The sequence below is a fragment of the Pinus tabuliformis genome, chromosome 3_2, assembly GCF_031772625.1.
Source record: "Pinus tabuliformis cultivar Carrire ecotype Pingquan chromosome 3_2, CPIR1, whole genome shotgun sequence".
In the NCBI taxonomy this organism is placed as follows: Eukaryota; Viridiplantae; Streptophyta; class Pinopsida; order Pinales; family Pinaceae; genus Pinus; species Pinus tabuliformis.
In genome coordinates, this window is record NC_142302.1 from 737721279 (window position 1) to 737740332 (window position 19054).

Sequence of the window (19054 nt, forward strand, 5' to 3'; positions counted from 1 at the left end):
GCATAGTTTTATTGAACTGTAGGTAATGTCTGGGAATTATTCAAGAACTGAGCATATTCAACCCGACCGTGAACTATCTTCAATAGTTCCCCACCAAGCTAAGATCTACTTGCCACTTGAATCAACAACCTCATTTATTCCTTGGTGGTTTCTTCCCAGTAGATTTTTAGCAGTGTCTTGCTTTAAGGTCTGCCAACCTTTTGCCTAGGCTTTTTTGTTTCAAATATTTTTGAAAATATTCTTTACTTTTTCTTCAAAGCACATCTTTCTCTCATGTTGTTCTTTATTTCAACACACTTAGTATTTTTATCCAACAAAGTGATTAACATGATATTTCTTTCCGATTATGTTAATATTTTCTCCTCGGGATTTTTAGGAGACTTTTAGGGAAGGCCCATCTTGGACTTAACCACCAACAATTTTTCATAAGTTGGAAAGAAGTCTTCTAAAACTCTTGACTTATTTTCTGAATATCCCAAATAATGTATTCATTAATTCAATAATAAAATAAAATATTACGTCATGAGATCAGTCCCATCATGACTTCTATATCCATTCAATTCAATACGAATTTGATGACTAAAAATTGTCAATGTCAAAAAATCCATTGTAATTTATGTAATTATACATTTTAATATTATCATTAAATAAGAGGAACATTTATGTACACCATTCATATATACTTGACCCCCAACATGGGTCCCACAATTTGTAGAACTACATTGACAACAATTGAACACATGTCATATAGGTGGTATACATTCCAAATTTCCATATAACAACAATCATGAAACATAGAAAAAAGACATTAACGTATCTTACATACCATAGCATTATATTTTCTGTAAGGCCCCACCTTACCAACTATCAATATTATAGAGAAGTAACAGTCCCATTGAACACTAAGATACAAAATGTGACTTTTTTTCTTTACAATTAGCTTACAACCATGTAAGCGACAATGACTGGGGAATTTTGGGAAAACAATTTGAATTCATTCATCCTACAACTACAATTGAATTTTATAAAATAGTATGCAATAATGAAATCTACATCTATTGAGGCATTTTAACAAACAATTCACAAGCATGCAATATAGAACCATTGAAGCATTTTAATCGACAGTTTGCAATCTCGTGATCTATTGCCAATGAGGCATTTTGGCAAATAGTTACTGTACATGAAATAAATTTCCAAAATATGTTTAGACTATAGAGAGACAATAAAACTAGAATCTATAAAACAGCATGAATCATATTAATATCATCAATGATAGAAAATTTTCAAAACAACACAATAAAAAATTCCTGCAAGGCGGTGATGAATCAACAAAATCAACTACATTATGGATTTTGAGTTAAAAGAAAAAAATGGAATAAAAGTGGGGTTACATGGGCATATCTTATGAATACCCCTTGATGTTTAGTTCAGTCGCATCCATAAATCCCATGAATGTTATTGTTTAAAAAACAAAACTTTGGATCTCATTTACCACTTTTGTCAAACACATGGAATGAAAATTTCATCTATAGCTATACATAAAGAAACGCAACTCAACATTATGCTACTATGAGTTTTTCATTCAATTTAAGTTCACTATATGAATTCCACTTGACTCATTTTTAACATATATAGAGGTTCTTTCAATGTTTTTCTTACAACATTCCATTGTGCTCCTCAGGGTCAACCCCAACTTGTAAATTCTTTAGTTATCACACAAACCATACATGCATTCATTCTTTATAAGTAGTGCATTGTAACTTTAGTTTTTTTTTTTAATGCACCATAATCATTGTTGTAATAGTATGCATGCGAAGATTTGTAACTAATCCACACTATAACCAGTGAGTGCTCATGATTGTTCATAGGTGCAGTAGAGGTTTTATTGCCTTCTATGTAGATCCATATTCAAATTTCATGAAGACAACTTTTAAAGAAGCATTATCACTTTCTACTCTTTACTGCGGTTATTAATCATGCATCATGCATCTCATGTTAATTGGAGTCTACTACAAGTTCAATTAGAATCATACTTGAGATGATGCCCACTAGCATCATACCTCTAATTATTTTTTTCTTAATGATTACCAAAAGGCACCAATGTTACAACCTTTTTTTGTGATGCCACTTGTAACATCCCCCGATGACCTCGCAAGAAAATGCATGGAATTAAGAAAAAATTCAACATTTACCAATGTGTAAATTTTTAAATCTTTCTATATTTCCTCAACGACCATTAGAATAACAATCATCATTACCTAGAGAAGTATTTAATAAAATCATAGTGAGTTATACAACCATTATCTGTCATTGTTGTAACATATTAACTTAAATTTACTAGTATAACTATGCATCAATTCCATGATTCTTTTAATTCGATTAGTAAATCACATACTTGATCATATGAACATCACACCAAGAAATAAATTTACAACAAAAAAATGGCACAATGAAAAATCACATAGTTGGACAGATATATACCCTGGAAACCTAGTAAGGCGAAAACTAGCAAAGCTTTAATTTTATTATTAAAGTCTCATGAGGGTGTTCACCCATCACTCAATGGTTATAACAGAGTTCATCCCTTGACCATTTTCATAAAATATTAAATAGAAAAATAATCTTAAATGAAACGTAACTAGCTATAATATATTACAATCGTCGTGATATCATTTACCCATGAATCCTAAATTTCTATGTCTTTATGGGGTGACGATTTCAATCTATGGATCATCCTGTAGGTAGAATTCCTCAATCTACACAAATATTTATCTACCACAATATTAAACATGAACTATCCTTGTCACAAGTCACCATTCTTTCCTTTCTTTGTTGTCGTCAACACACTTGATATCATGATTAGATAAAATATTAATAAACCAATAATAAATCTTTATTGGTGACACTTCAACATCTATTTTTATGCATGCATAAAACATAAATTGAATGTAACAAAATATATTCATTAAAATCACTGCACATGCATTAATAAAAAGAAAATCACTATCAAGCATCACCTTTCCAACAAAATATTAACATAATCTTGCATGTACTTTCATATTATTTCCAAAGGACAGATAACATACTAGATATTATTCTTGTGCATGCAAATGCATAAAAATATTTCAGGAGAACTAACTCAACAAACAATTCTATTTATGCCTACTATTATGTTTTCTTTTCCAAAGGGGTTAACGTAATATATTCTATACTTATTCATGTGAATGCATGCTATTTTCCAAAAATAGTTTTTCCAAAGGGGAACTATAAAAAATGTCTATTATGTATATAAATGGAAGCTCTAATTCAAGAAAATTTAGCATAATAGTTATATTTTCATGCATGCAACTGACTGTCCTCTCCAACATAAAATAACATGATAGCTTGTTCTTCTTGCATGTGAAACACATATTTATTTCCAAAGGAAACTAACTAAATCTTGCATGGAAAAATTAACACATTTATTTTCAAAGGATCAAACACATAACATTTATTCTTTCATGTAAAGAAACATTGTTCTCTTACCAAAAGCTTTAGCCCAATATCTATACATAATCTTCTCCCAAACGAAAAGTAATACCATAGCTAATCTCTTTGGGTGTGTAAATGCATATTATTTTTCCCAAAAGAAGGCTAACAAAACCAATATTATACGATTCCACCTTCCTTTTGTTGAGAAATGTAATACCAAAACTATACTTTTCCATGCATTCTATTGTATACTTTTCTCTAATGAATATTTCAAATGAATATTAACACAATAAAGCATGTGATTACGAGTTTTCCACTACAAGAATATAATTCAATAATGCATACAAGGACATGTTTTCCTCTTCTCTTATTTTTAAAGAGTATTAACACAACAAATACTTCTTTGCATACAAATATATATATTTATTTTCCAAGGAATATAACACACTAATTATTAGCTAACTCACTAGCTATTATACATGCAATACGAAATATTTTCTTATGATCTCACACATCAGACAAATTCATAATATTTCCTTAAGTAATAGCGTGAATAAAAATATTTCTCAAATAGCACAACCAATATTTTTTTATGAAAATGATTTATGTGAACTCTTTATCAAAAAAGTTACTCACATATTCATTTTCAGTGGATCAAATATAATAGATATTATTCTTATGCACATAAGGACATATTCTCTTTCAAAGTCCAATATTTATCTTTAAAAATTTAATAAATATGTATCATGAGAAAAACCTTGGTAACATTTTACATGAAATAACTTAATTCCTTTACAAAAATAACTTATTTCTAGTTTTGTGCATGCGAATAACTTATTTCTTTCCAAGAAATTATTTTTGTGCATGTGAATAACTTATTTATTTTTAAGAAATATCAAACTGAATAGCTATTGATTTTTGCATAAAATTAATTTATTTTTGTTCAATAACATTAGCACAATGTTTATTTCTGTATATGTACATAACAACTATTCTTATGGCATTGACAAATCAAATGACAACACTCTTTTTTCCTCTTTTAGTCATCAACTTTTGATATTGTTTCTAAGCAGATGGAAATACATTTTTCAAAATAAAAATCATTTTCTATGGGAACGAGTTCATTAAAAAAAACCTCTCTTAGTGTTTACTAAGGTGTCATGGTTTGGAATGTTTGAATGAATATTACAACACATTTTTCTAGATTTAAATATTAAATAATTTCATGTTTTTGTCATCAACTTTGGACATGGTTTTTAGGACGTTGAAAATGAGTTTTTTAAATATGAAAGAGATTTTTGGCGAGAACGAGCTCATTTTAAGAAACCTTTGGGAGATACAAACACATATGTGGACCATATTTTCCAATAAATCATGCAATTCATGCAATAATTTAGCCATGAAAATATTTTAAGAATTCATTGCACATGAAATATTTTAATAATTCAATGCACATGAAATATTTTAAGAATTCAATGAACAAAGAAATTATTCCTTGATGAATGGAATTCCATAGAGGTTTTCCCAAGAAAATAATGTCGACTCTTTCTCATATGAATTTTTTTAAGAAGATAAATTTGATACTTATTTCTTCATGCACGATATGAAAACAAAATAACTTTAAGAGGGCATATTTAATTATCTTTTAATGAATTCTTGGAATCCCTCCTTCTCTCTCTCTTGGATCCATTCTACATGTATTATGTTATTATGTAACACCCCTCCATTGTATGTAAAATTTTGCTAACCTAAGTTGAGAACATCTAGGTCTGATGTCTAACAATAAAAGTAGATACTTTATGAAATAAGTAAAATAATTAATCACTTGGAAATGTGAGACACTAAGAGATGAGATTCTTGCCAAATCCCATTGAGGAATAGGAAGGGATAATTATTTCATGATAAAGATTTAGATTCAATTCTAGATAAATTTGATTGATTGGAGATAAATATCCATTTAGAAAAAACATAAAAGCTTTGCATGAGAGAAAGGAAAGATTTTATGAGGAAAAGCCTCATGGGAGAGAAAGGAGAGCTTTTATAGGAAAAAGGTTAGGAAAATGGATAAAAAATATCCATAAAAGTGGGGCACTATTGGGTCATGGAAAAGGTATGCATTTACTATTACTTATTATCCTTTTGCTTTATTCTTATCCTTTATATATCCCAATGTGCTAATCTATTAAGAAATTACGATAAGAAATATAGAAATTATCTGCAGTTACACTTTTGTTAATTATTACCTTAGTTTTTGTTGGAAAATCATGAAAGGGACAAATGATGTTCCTCGTGAAGAAACAACAAACATTGATAGGCTAAGGAAGGAGCGTGGCGGTTGTAGATACGACCAAAATCAAATCAACAGGATCAATGCGAGAAGGGAAAGATGTCGAAAGTCAGAAAATTGTGTGAATCCCTCAGGATCGAGAGATCCTAAGGGATCGGTTTTATCATTTATCTTTTTACTGCTTTCTCATTATAAAAGGCAATGATTTTAAGCAGAAAGGGGACAAATGTTGTTATTATTATTGTAATTCTTAATTACAATTTCTCGTTGTAGAAAAGAACAAAAATACGTTGTAATACTCTTTCATGATTAATACATAAGAGTAGTTGTTGTTCCTCTTCGTTTATCTTAATTAACCCGCAGTGTATGCTGGCGGCTAAGGGCTTGGCTTTCGGTGGAATTCACTGCTTCACCTGTGTCATATATTTTCAATTATTGCAAGTGTGACAGTCTGATAGTATTATTTCTTTCTTCTATTTTATTTCGTTTCTATTCCTTATTTCTTTGCGTTGACAGAATAACTTCTTTTTATATAATGCACAACATTGTTGTTTTATTAGTTTCCTTTCGCTTTGGATTGAGTTTCCTAGATAAATATCCTGCTCAATGTAATCAACTGTAATGACTATTAACTACTGCTATTAGGCTTTCAGATTGATATCATCATTGTTTTACAAAGTAATGTGTTTGATTTAAATTCAATCAGTTTCTAAGAGAGGAGTTATCACTGTTGTACTCTTAACTGATACTATTGTTACTTAAATCACATATTGTTGTTACCTGAATTGTTGTAGGATTTGATTTCATTAAAGGGTTGAGTTTTCTTTTAATTACAATTAGAATTTACTCGCTGCATCCATTTGCTCTTGTATTTAAAAGACCTATACTGCAATTGAGAAGCATTACTCTCTAAGTTAAATCACTGCCACATACTGTGTATACTCTTGAAATAGAAAGACTTGCCTGGATTGATAATTAATGTGAAGATAATTAGGAGTTTAAAAGGAACCTTTTATCAGTCAAAATTTTGGTGTTGTTGCCGAGGAGAGTGTAGCCATTTCTAAGGAGTAATGTACATCTAATGATTGTTGATGAAGAAGAATTGGGTTTTGAAAACAAAAGATAAGAACCTACGTAATGAGAACGTAAAGTGCTTGCTCCTCCAGCCATTTTTTAGCACAATTACCAAAATTTGAAGTAGGTATTTGCTGCTCATCTGTTGGGAAAGAACTGGATATTAAAAACGAAAGGTATGAACCAGCGTACGGAGCACGTAAAATGTTTGCTACCCTGCCTGCTTTCTAGCAGAATTATTAGGAACTTAGGGTAAAGATAAAGAGTTGAATTGTTTGCATGAATGACTAAGAAGAAAAAACCCGAAAACGATCCAATTCCACTACCCAAACTCGACAAATCTAATGGACCAGTGACCCTTGGATGATCAATGTTCATAGACAACATCTTAAAGAAAGATGAATCTCAACCATTAGAAGGTCTTAGAAACATTGCTTCTAGACAACCTACTATCTTCTTTCAAGCCACAGGCTCACCATCTGTGGCATACACTAAGTTCCACAACAAAATAGTGGGAACTGAGAAGAGTTTTCAAGAGATTGAAAATTCGCGCCCAATTTCCTCACAAGAAGGGAATTCTTGTAATATTTGTGAAGGAGGAGGAGAAACAGGGGAAATATAGGAATCAAGATCCCCTCATGTAATAATTCAACAAGGAACACCTAGTATCCCAGATCGAGGGAGTGTTGTTAAGATAATCCCCACCCCTTCTAATCATCCTAGGAATAACTTTCTAGAGATCTCAGAAGGGTAGTGGCACATATTTTATTAAATGGCCAACAACCCACAAACCTCAGACCTCTAAATTGTAGTATCCCATCATTGATACAACTGTCAATGCACCCATGAAAGCCATCTCTCTCCAAAATATTCCTACCTTTCATGGGCTGACATCAGAGGATCTAGACGCATTCCTGTTTGAGTTTGATGTATTGTGTCGAGGTTATTATTATACCACCGAACCCTAAAAACTAATGTTGTTTCACTCTACATTGAAAGGAGAAGCCTTGTGATGGTTTATGGGATTAGGTGGAGGTACAATAAATGATTGGGAACAAATGAAAACTGCTTTCCTAAAAAAATATCAGGACTATTGTAAATCTATGGAATTGAAAGATGAAATATTCCAAATGGTAGTAAGACCCAGTGAAGCATTAGAAGAATATGTGGAAAGATTTCAATATAACCTCCAACGTTCTCCCTATGCAACTCTGCCTTTACCTAATAATGTGTAATAAACAACATTGATTAAAGGGATGAAAGGAAAATGGATAGAAACATTAAATATTATCGGCGAAGGTGATATATATCAAGAAGAATATGTTGACATTATTAAATTGTGTATTAGGTCCTCAAGAGGTAGTATGAGATTGAAACTAGCAGAACACGACATGACCCCTAGGGACAACAAAATCTCTGGTGGAGGTATAACTCATGTAGAAATTGGCAACCTGCTAGAGGATTTCAAAATAGATATTTTGGGAACTCTGATAACGCAATTGGACATTATGCAAGCCAAACAAAAGGAGGTAGAAGCATAAAAGAACTTGATGATATTCGATCCTAGATGCAGGAAGAAGCATAGTCACAAAGAATTCTCGTTGGATATGGTGCAAACTTATGCCATATGTACTAAATATCATACCACAGAAAGTTTTCCATCACTCCCAGGGTTAAAATCAGTTTATAAGGAGGCAGAGGAAGAAATAGAACAAATCTACCTACTCAATCAACATCACCAATGGAAACCATGACAAACAGGTACGCTGACTGATCCATCTTATTTCTTTCAAACTTTCACAATATAATTCGCAACAATACCCAGGAGCCATGTGGTAGAATCAACCACCTTTTATCAATTGGTCACAACAACCATGCCCTATGCCACCTTGTCCCAACCAATCAGATCACTTTTTAAATTGGCCAAATTCCTCTTACTTCCCACAGTTTTGGCAAAATAATGCATATCAATCCCAATGGCCACCTTCGACTTCATAGAACTACAACTGGTAGTTAAGCTAGCAAAGACCTACAAATCAGCCAGCAGGAACAATCCCCTTACCTCAATCCACACTGCCAACACCCTACACATTGCAGCAAAACCCTTAGACCAACCTATGACGCAGCTCCCAGCCCAACCCAACCCGAACCCCAACAACGTATCGATTCAATTTGTGCAAATTATTGAAGAGCTTGAGCTAGAAACCAAGTTAAGGGAGTGCAATGAGCTTCAATTAAGATCTGGGTCAATAATAGAATTTAAGGGGGATAAAAATAAACAAATTGAAGATCAATTACCTGTAGAACAAGAACCACAAGTGGAGAACATGGTTAAACAGAAAGCTCATGATCAAATGATCACCTCTTCTCCACCATTCCCAGAAAGATTAATCATACCACGCCCACTTGAATATCCTGATTTTGATCTTCTGGGAGAATTGAAAAAATTGTGTATAAAAATACCGCTCCTCCATGCTATTCAAGACATTCCAATTTATGTAAAAACTATTAAGAAATTTTGTATGAAAAATCCAAAGAGGAAAATAAAAACAACCCCAATTGTCCATGTAGTCAGTACCTTATCTGACTTACTATCAGGCAGAGAAACACCTGTAAAATATGAGGACCCATGAAATCCTATAGTCACTTTGCAAATAAATGGATGCTCCTTCCCCAATGCATTAGTTGATTTTGGGGCAGCAATCATTATTCTTACAACCATAACTTGTCAAAAGCTTGAAATTACATCCTTGGACCCAACCACGACCTTGTTGGAACTAGCTGACCGATCAGTAGTAAAACCAGAAGGCACATTACAGGATGTAATGGTGTCAGTAGACTTCTGGGAATACCCTGTATACTTTCTAATCATCAATCCTAGAAACCGACTCGATGGAAATCCCCTAATTCTAGGTAGACCTTGGCTAGCAACTGCGGATGCTCACATAAGCTATCAAATAGGCAGCATGACTATAGCAAGAGGAAGCAATGTAAATAATTTAGCCTTATATCCTCCAGCTCAACCAAGTTTAACAATAATCAAAACCAGAAAAAAACTTGTATCATATCTGACTGAAAACCTTAAATCACTGCTAACCATAGAAAATGCTCTTGAATTTAAGGATCAAACAGAAGATGACATCATTAACACTTACATTAACCAGCCAAATGTCGTATCCCGTCTAAAATGTCACATGATCGAAGCAACCCTTTGTAATGAAATAGAGGAAGATCCCTTCAAAAATATTAATGATCAATCAATACCAACAACTTCTGTTTATAATAGCAAAACCATAGAAATTGAGCTAGGAAAAACTTTGAATATTAACAAAAATATGACTCTTGAATAAGAGCATAAGCTTGTTCAACTTGTGAGAAAATATAAACAACCCTTTGCATGGGATTACCTAGACATGAAAGGAATTTATCCCCAATTATGCATGCACCACATTTATATAGAGAAAGATGTCAGGCCCATTCGACAACCTCAACGAAGGTTAAATCCTCAACTTAAAGATATTGTTAAAGTTGAACTACAAAAATTGTTAGATGTAAACTTTATCTACCCCATATTTGATAGCAAATGGGTCTCTCCATTAGTAGTGGTGGTGAAAAAGAATGGAAAGTGATATATATGTGTTGACTATAGAGAGCTTGATAAAGCAACCCAGAAGGACCATTTTCCCCTTTCGTTCATTGACTAGGTCTTGGACACATTTGCAGGAAAAAAAAAATATTTTCTTTCCTAGATGGCTTCAGCGGATACAATGAAATTTAGATTGCCGCTAAAGATCAGGACATGACTACCTTTACCTGCCCTTGGGGAACATTTTCTTACAGGGTCTTACCTTTTGGGCTATGCAATGAACCTGCCACATTTCAGAGGGCTATACTCAACATTTTTTTAGATCTGATAAATGAAGGGCTCGAGATGTACATGGAAAAATTTACACCTTACGGAGATGACTTCGAGCCAACGTTACAAACATTAGAAAAAGTTTTGCAAACATGAATTGCCAGTAGACGCTGTTTAAGCCATGAAAAATGCAATATGATGATGACTGAGGGCCTCATCTTGGGTCACTATAGCTCAGCAGCTAGAATCCAGGTAGATCCAACAAAAATTCAGATAATTCTTTTAATACCTACCCCTTCCACACAAACTGAGGTAAGCTGTTTCTTGGGATTTTATGGCTATTATAGAAGATCTATAAAAAAAATTCTCAAATTACTGCACCACTATATGCATTAATAGGAAATATTGATTTCATTTGGACTGATAAATGTGATAGTGCTTTTGAAGATTTAAAATGGCTTGTATCAACAAACCCTGTATTAAGGGGCCTTAACTGTGATTTTCCATTCCATATTTCATCTAACACTTCAAACGTAGCCATTGGAGTAGTTCTCAGCTAGGAGGAAGATAAAAAGCCATATGCAATATACTATATCAGCAAAAATCTATCTCCTGCTGAATTAAATTATATTGTTACTGAAAAAGAATTTCTGGTTGTAATCTATGCTATAAATAAATTCAAACATTATATAATAGGATACCCTTTTGTTTTATACACTGATCACTCTGCTATTAAATATCTAGCTAATAAACTTGTTAAAAATGGAAGAGTGACAAGATGGTTGATTCTTTTGCAGGAATTAAATATCAGTATCAAAGATCGACCAGGAAAAGAAAATCCAGTAGCGGACTTCCTTTCACGAATGCCAAAGACAGATGACTCAACAGCAGTAGAAGACCATTTCCTTGATGAACAATTTTTTGCTGTAACCGTGAAAACACCGTGATACACAGATGTCGCAAATTACTTGGCAGTGGGCAAGTTACCCAAGCACGTGACACCTAATGAAAGAAAACAAATAGTACAACATAGCACGTGATTCTCTTGGATCAAAGGCTATTTTTTTGATACAAGGGTCGATATGCACATTAGAAGGTGCATAAGGGAAGATGAGATCTTCAACATCCTAAAAGCTTGCCACAATGGACCTTGCGGTAGAAATTTTGCAGATCGCAGGACTGGCCACAAGGTATTACATATGGGCTATTATTGGCCCGCCATTTTTAAATATGCCAAGAAGTTTGTCCAAGCATGTGATAGTTGGCAAAGAATGGGATGCCTTGGGCAGTTTGATGAGATGCCCTTGCACCCGTAGATAGTCATTGAGCCTTTTGAGCAATGGGTGTTAGGTTTTGTTGATCCAATAAACCCATCATCTAATCAAAAGACATATATATTAGTTGCAACAGAGTATGTGACAAAATGGGTGGAGGTAGAGGCACTACCAAGGGAAACAGAGGAATCAATAATCCACTTTATTTTCCGACTATTCGTGCGATATGGCTTGCTTAGAGAGGCAATTACCGATGGAGGACCACAATTCATAGGCCACAAAATCACAACTCCATACCACCCGTAGGAAAATGGGTAGGTAGAAAGCACCAATAAGGTAATTAAGGAAATACTCACAAAGAAAGTTGCATCACATAGGTGTGACTGGGCTACCTGATTGACAGAAGCCTTGTGGGCATACCTCATGACATGGAGAAATACCACAGGATATTCCCCATATCAACTAGTGTTTGGAAAAGAACCTATCTTCCCAATTGAATTTGAAATCCAGAAATTGAGGATAGCTCAGGAGGTAGGTTTGGAATTAAGTGAAGCACAGATTAATAGGCTACGTCAAACAATGAATTATATGAAATCTGGATATTAGCTCTTCAATGCACTACACTGATCCAACAACAAATAGCGAACTGGCATGATGCCCTTATCAAAAATAAGATCTTCCATGAAGGAGATTGGGCACTGCTGTATGATTCTAGGTTTTAGAATTTCTTGGGAAAACTCCAGACTAGATTCTTAGTACCTTATGAGATACAAAAGGTGCATGATAATGACACCCTCACATTAGTCACCATTGATGGGTCTAGCTACTCTTTTAAAGCAAATGGACATCAAGTACGACTCTATCATAAACTGCTTACCAGGGAGTCCTTTTGCCAACAATTATGGGAAGATTCCACCATACAAATTCTTGTTGAGGAGGGCAACTCATCCTCAACATCGACCCAATGAATAATTCATTTGTTTTTGAAATTTGTACATAAATGTTTCTCTCTATTTTGATGGAATTGCTTTTATAAATTGTATATAAATTCTCTTGTTTTTCTACTTTTCCTTTGTTGTTCCCTCTAAGGAACAACTGTTGTTCCCTTTAAGGAAAAACTACTATCCCTTCCAAAGAATAGTAATGATCTTATGGTTTTTCTTCGTGTTGTTCCCTTTAAGGAACAATTGTTGTTTGCTCTATGGAACAACAGTTTCACGTGTATTTTCTTTTTGTTGTTCTCTTTAAGGAATAGTTGGTGTTCTCTCTAAAGAACAATTATTGTTCCCTCTAAGGAATAGCTACTGTTCCCTCTAAGGAACAACATTTTCATGTGTACTTGCTTTTTGTTGTTCCCTTTAAGGAACAATTGTGTTCACTCTAAGGAACAACTACTGTTCCCTCTAAGGAACATCAATTTCATGTGTATTTGCTTTTTTATGTTCCCTTTAAGGAACAACTGTTTCTCCCTGTAAGGAACAACAGTTTTTCATGTATTTTTTTTCTTGTTGTTCTATCTAAGGAACAACTACCATTCCCTTTAAGGAATAGTTGATGTTGCCTTTAAGGAAAAACAATTTCATGTATATTCTTTTTGTTATTCCATCTAAGGAACGGTTGTTGTTCCCTCTAAGGAACAGTTGTTGTTCCCTATAAGGAATAATAGTTTCATTTGCACTTGTTTTATTTTTATTCCCTTTAAGGAATATTTTTTGTTCCCTATAAGGCACATCTATTGTTCCCTCGAAGGAAACAACAGTTTCGTTTGCATTGTTTTTCCACAGTTCCATCTAAGGAACAATTGTTGTTCCCTTTAAGAAACAACTAATGTTCCCTCTAAGGAACAACAATTTCACATACAATTATTTTTTTCTTTTCATTGTTCCTTATAAGGAACAGTTGTTGTTCCCTCTAAGGAACATCTGTTGTTCCCTCTAAAGAACAATACTTTTGTGTGCAGTTTTTTTTCATGCTATTCCTCCTAAGTAATAGTTGTTGTTCCCTCTAAGGAACAACACCATCATGTATATATCCTTTTGATGCTCTAACATGGAACAAAACCATCTGTGTGTATTTTTCATTCATTGTTCCTTACAGGGAACAACTACTATTCCCTTTAAGGAACAACACTCTTTGTGTGAGGTTTTCTTTAGGAAATAAGCACATTGCGAATATTATTTCACTTTTTATGATCCTCTATCAGGCACAAGGGTACAAATATATATGAAAGGATACAAATCTAAGGATTACTAGAACAAGAAAGTATTCAATATTATCATATTTAAATAAGATTGCTTTGTATTGATCGAAAAAGAAAGGACACAACCATCTATATCACTTCACTGTCCTCATTTCCATGATAAATCAAAGTGATTGATTACTTGTATGATGTTGGTTCTTCCCTAAACCCTATAACTTTGTTTGTTCATTGTCATCAAATAAGGTTAAGGGCATACTTTCTTCTGTGTGATATGTTTAGACTTCTTCCTCCATTCCTACTCCTAAGGAGTGTTGAACCACCCTATATGTATAAATAGGAAGTGTTGTTCTAAATAATAATAATAATATACATATACATATACATATACATATGTTTACTAACAATTTTATGATTTTGTTATAGATGGAGGATAAGGGGTCTCATCACGATCCAACCTACCATGATCATAAGGAAGAAAAAAAATGGCATTCCCATTATGGCCACCACACAAAGGATATGATCCAATGGATGAATTAAGGAAGAAAAGGTCCTTGGAATAGGAGGTCTCATCACGAGCCGACCTGCCCACCTTTTGCTTCTTCCTAGTGAATGGCAATGTGTTCATTTGGTCACCAAGCCAGCACATTGGTCTCCACTCTGATATCATAATGAACTTTCCCTATAACACAGAAAGGAACATGGTTCCAAAGGGTTAGAAAACAACTTTGTCAAGGCTATAGATGCCTGCAGGCAACAAAAGCTCTGTTGATGGTATTGAAGTCATATTTCCCACATTAATAGTTATTATAAGTCCCTTTCCTTATTTGGTATCTTTACTACAGAGCGATTATGTTCCTAATTTATGTTGAACCTTTATGCATGGATATCTTCTAAAAGAAATCAATCATAATAATATTTAAGTTGAATGATGACGGTAAAGTATTTTTTTGGGTCAGATGTCCTTTTTACCTTTTTCGAAATCACCTCATAGCATCTCCTAACTAATTGATAATTATCATATATTCATTGATTTCAGCACTCTGATATATCTTGCAATCCTTTCATAAATAGGCATACCTTACCACTCCCATCATCCTTGTACATCGCCACCAACATGATTTTTCCTTCATTCATTCAGTCGAAGGTGGCCTATCATTTCAAAGGGGGGCAAGGGTGACTCCCAAAGAACTTATACATGCGTTTCAGTCCTTTATTTGGTTATGCCAGACTATATGACATTCCATAATAGCAAGTCTTTAACGGTATTTATGCTGAAAAATACCATCTGATATGATGATCATAACAACTTGTTCCATCGCTAGCTCTATCTATTACTGTGTTACTTGTGCTAACTTACAGTGTGTAGAATTCAAGCAATATGGGAGGAAGAATAGTACATAGGGAGCCACTGATACTGGTTGTTTCTGTTGCTGCTAGAGAAATTATAGTCTGAGCTGGGTGGGTTGCATATTTCACATGATTTCAGCAAACCAATGAAACAATCACCATAGAATTCCTGCAGAATTTACAGAACGACTAGTCTATGGTGAGGGGTAGACAAATCATAGTCTCAGATGCTGTGCTTGTAGAATTTTCTGGATTACCAGCTGACGGACCTGTGTGGATGAATAAACTACTGAAGCTACAGGATGCCATTTAAACCATTAAAGACGAAGGGAAAGAGTTGATCATCAAAGGAAAAGGAATTTGACCATCATCCCTTGGAGAACCGTGGGGAGAACTAGCCAAAGTAATTCAGAATTTCATTACATGCAATGGGCGCAAAGACATGGTAAGGCCGCATCAACTTAAACTGTTAGCAGTTTTGAAACAGAAATGTTCAATAAATCTACCTGCATATTTGAATTTCTTACTGCATGATTCTACTAAAATAATAAGAAAATCTCGATGAATAGAAATAGTCATAAGTCATCATTGTTTAATTAGGTTGATAGTTAGCTACAATCTCGCCTAGCAGCAAACAAGTTGGGAAGAATTAATATTTGCCATAGAATGGGGTTTAGCTTCGCCTGCTCCTAACCCTGTTCCAAAAAGGAAGAGGACTACCCGCACAAAAAACATTCCACGAAAATGCAGACACTGTTAGATTAAGGACAAGCTTGGGAACAAATGAAAATCCCGAAGGTATCAGCAGCCAACCCATAGAACTATCTAGTCAAGAAAATGAGAAATATTCACAATTGGGAGGATGGGATGACCTGGAGTTAGAACAAGAGGAGGAAACAAAGCGCTCTAGTGAAGAGGAAAGAAATGGAACAAAACTTCCCTCAATGCCAAATACAAGTCCCGCACAAGACTTATTGCATGATATTGAATTGGCCTAGATTTTGACCAATATGAATGAATGTATACAGCCTAAAAGCCCACTCAACTTTAACATTGGAGCAACCCAATCGGAAGAAAACTCTGACCACAATAGGATCATACCAGAAAATGTAATCTGTGAAGTAGAAAGAGGGGCAAAAGTCACTTAGGAAGAGATAGGCCAACCTGGCGATATACCTCCAGAAGAACCTAGCCAGGTAGACCAAAATATAGGAAATATAGACCAAACAGAGGACATGGAGATAGACCAAGAAGATGAAAATCAATCTCGGGACACAGTTCTTTTAGAGCAAAGTCAAGATGAGAAACCAAGCTTGTTTGGAGTAGAAAGAACTAGCAAAACACTTGCTCCCCCTAAAGAGAACATAACCAAAATTAAAAAGCTTAGGAAGGAACAACAAAGGCCGTGGAAAACAGTGAAGAGGCTCAAACGAAAAATAAGGGGGTTATCAATAGGGAAAGTCCCAGACAAAACCCCAAAAACAATAAATGCAGCCATCCAAACTGAATTGCAGGAAACAAAAGCTACAACGACTCAAACTGATCCCATACTCACAGAACCTGTTAGGGAACAACATGCAATTTTTGCAAAAATAGCTGCCCAAACATAGGCTATACTTTCTCGTGACTTAGCCATTCAAAAAATATGGCACCCTCCTATAGCACATCTACCCAGATAGAGGTTTGGGCCTCCTACAACAAAGAAACACATACAATCAACATCCATTCTCATAGTAGGAGTACACAGACAAATACCCAAGCCAAAGATATCACGATGAGGAACGACCCCAATATAGTGAATCTTCAAGCATATTTAGCCCAGGCTCAGCTTACCATAGAACACCTTGAACTAGAAACGGTCTCAATACCAGGAATTATAGAGGCAACTTTGGGACATGAACATCTCAAAAAGTGAGGCCTTTGATAAATATCAAAAGGCAAAAGAGAGGATTGAGAAAATGAAGCTTAGATTAGAAAAGGTCAAGAGTAAAATGGGTACTATTTTCTCATTATATATTGACGTATTGACATGCAGATCTCATGCCAATAATTATGCCCTATTTTTGTTGGAAAGATACTTACATTTGAAGACCAAAGCTAGAAAACCAATAGAGTTGAAAACATTTGAGGATTTTATAAAATGTTGTAAAAACATGTGGGAAACGTTTAGAGGTTGTTGTGTCAATTTTATTTACACAATTTTGTATTAGAGGAGGAAACTTAAAAGAACCCTAGTCCTTTTGTGGGGGATGTGAAATTTTAAACTTTTATTTCATTTGTTGTTAACCAACTGAAATGATTCAAGGCTCATAACACATTCTGGAGGTAGGAAAGTGGACTAGATATTTGGGTTAGAGGTGAACCAAAACACCCGTTACAAATGCTGGCCAATCACAAAATTTTAATGAAGAGGGAAGGAGTAATCAAAATTCCAGGGCATATTCAGAAAAAAATTGTCCAAAAGAGGGTAGAGTACTTCCTCTCCATTTAGGAAAGCTCCTTGGCCATAGCCAAGTTTAGATGGAAAGTTTCGAATAACAATGTACAGAATAGAGAGCCATTTAATTATAAAAAAATTAAACTAGTTGCAAAATTCTTTGTCACTTATAGTAATCTCATCTTAAGGAAATGTCCTTATTGGCTAGGTTGTCAGTTCCGCAGCCCTATTATTTGGTATCTTGATGAGGGGTACAAGGCTATATATGAATTTCCTGAATGACAGACAGGGCACATCTTTCAACTCTTGGCCAAGAATCGTGGTTTCAAACCACTTTACGACATTCCTTCTCGAGCTTATTCCTTGTTTTCTATGCATACGAACTACATGGTTCTCATGCGGACATGAAAAAGGGTAAGAAGGGGAGTATGTTGGGTCATGGAAAAGGTATGCATTTACTATTAACTTATTATCCTTTTCCTTTCTATATCCCAATGTGATAATCTATTAAGAAATTTCGGTTAGAAATACCTAAATTATCTGCAGTTACACTTTGGCTAATTATTACCTTCCTTTCTGAAAGAAAATCACGAAAGGGACAAATTTTGTTCCCTGTGAAGAAACAGCAAATGTTGATAGGATAAGGAAGGAGTGTGGCAGTTGAAGATACATCAAAAAGGAAATCAACAGGATCAGCACGAGAAGGGATAGATGTCTAAAGTTAGAAAATTGTGTGAATCCCTCAAGATCGAGAGATCCTGAGGGACTGCTTTTATCATTTATCTTTTTACCCCTTTCTCATTATAAAACGCAATGATTGTAAGCAAAAATGGCATGAATATGGTTATTATTATTGTAATTATTAATTACAGATTCTCGCTGTAGCGAAGAATTCAAATACGTTGTAATACTCTATCATGATTAATACATAAGAGTAGTTGTTGTTCCTTTTCATTTATCTAAAGTAACCAACAGTGTACGCTGGCGGCTAAGGACCTGATTTTCGGTGGAATTCACTGCTTCAACTGTGTCATATATTTTCAACTATTGCAAGTGTGATAGTTTGAAAGTATTAATTCATTGTTGTTCCTTATTTCTTTGTGTAGAC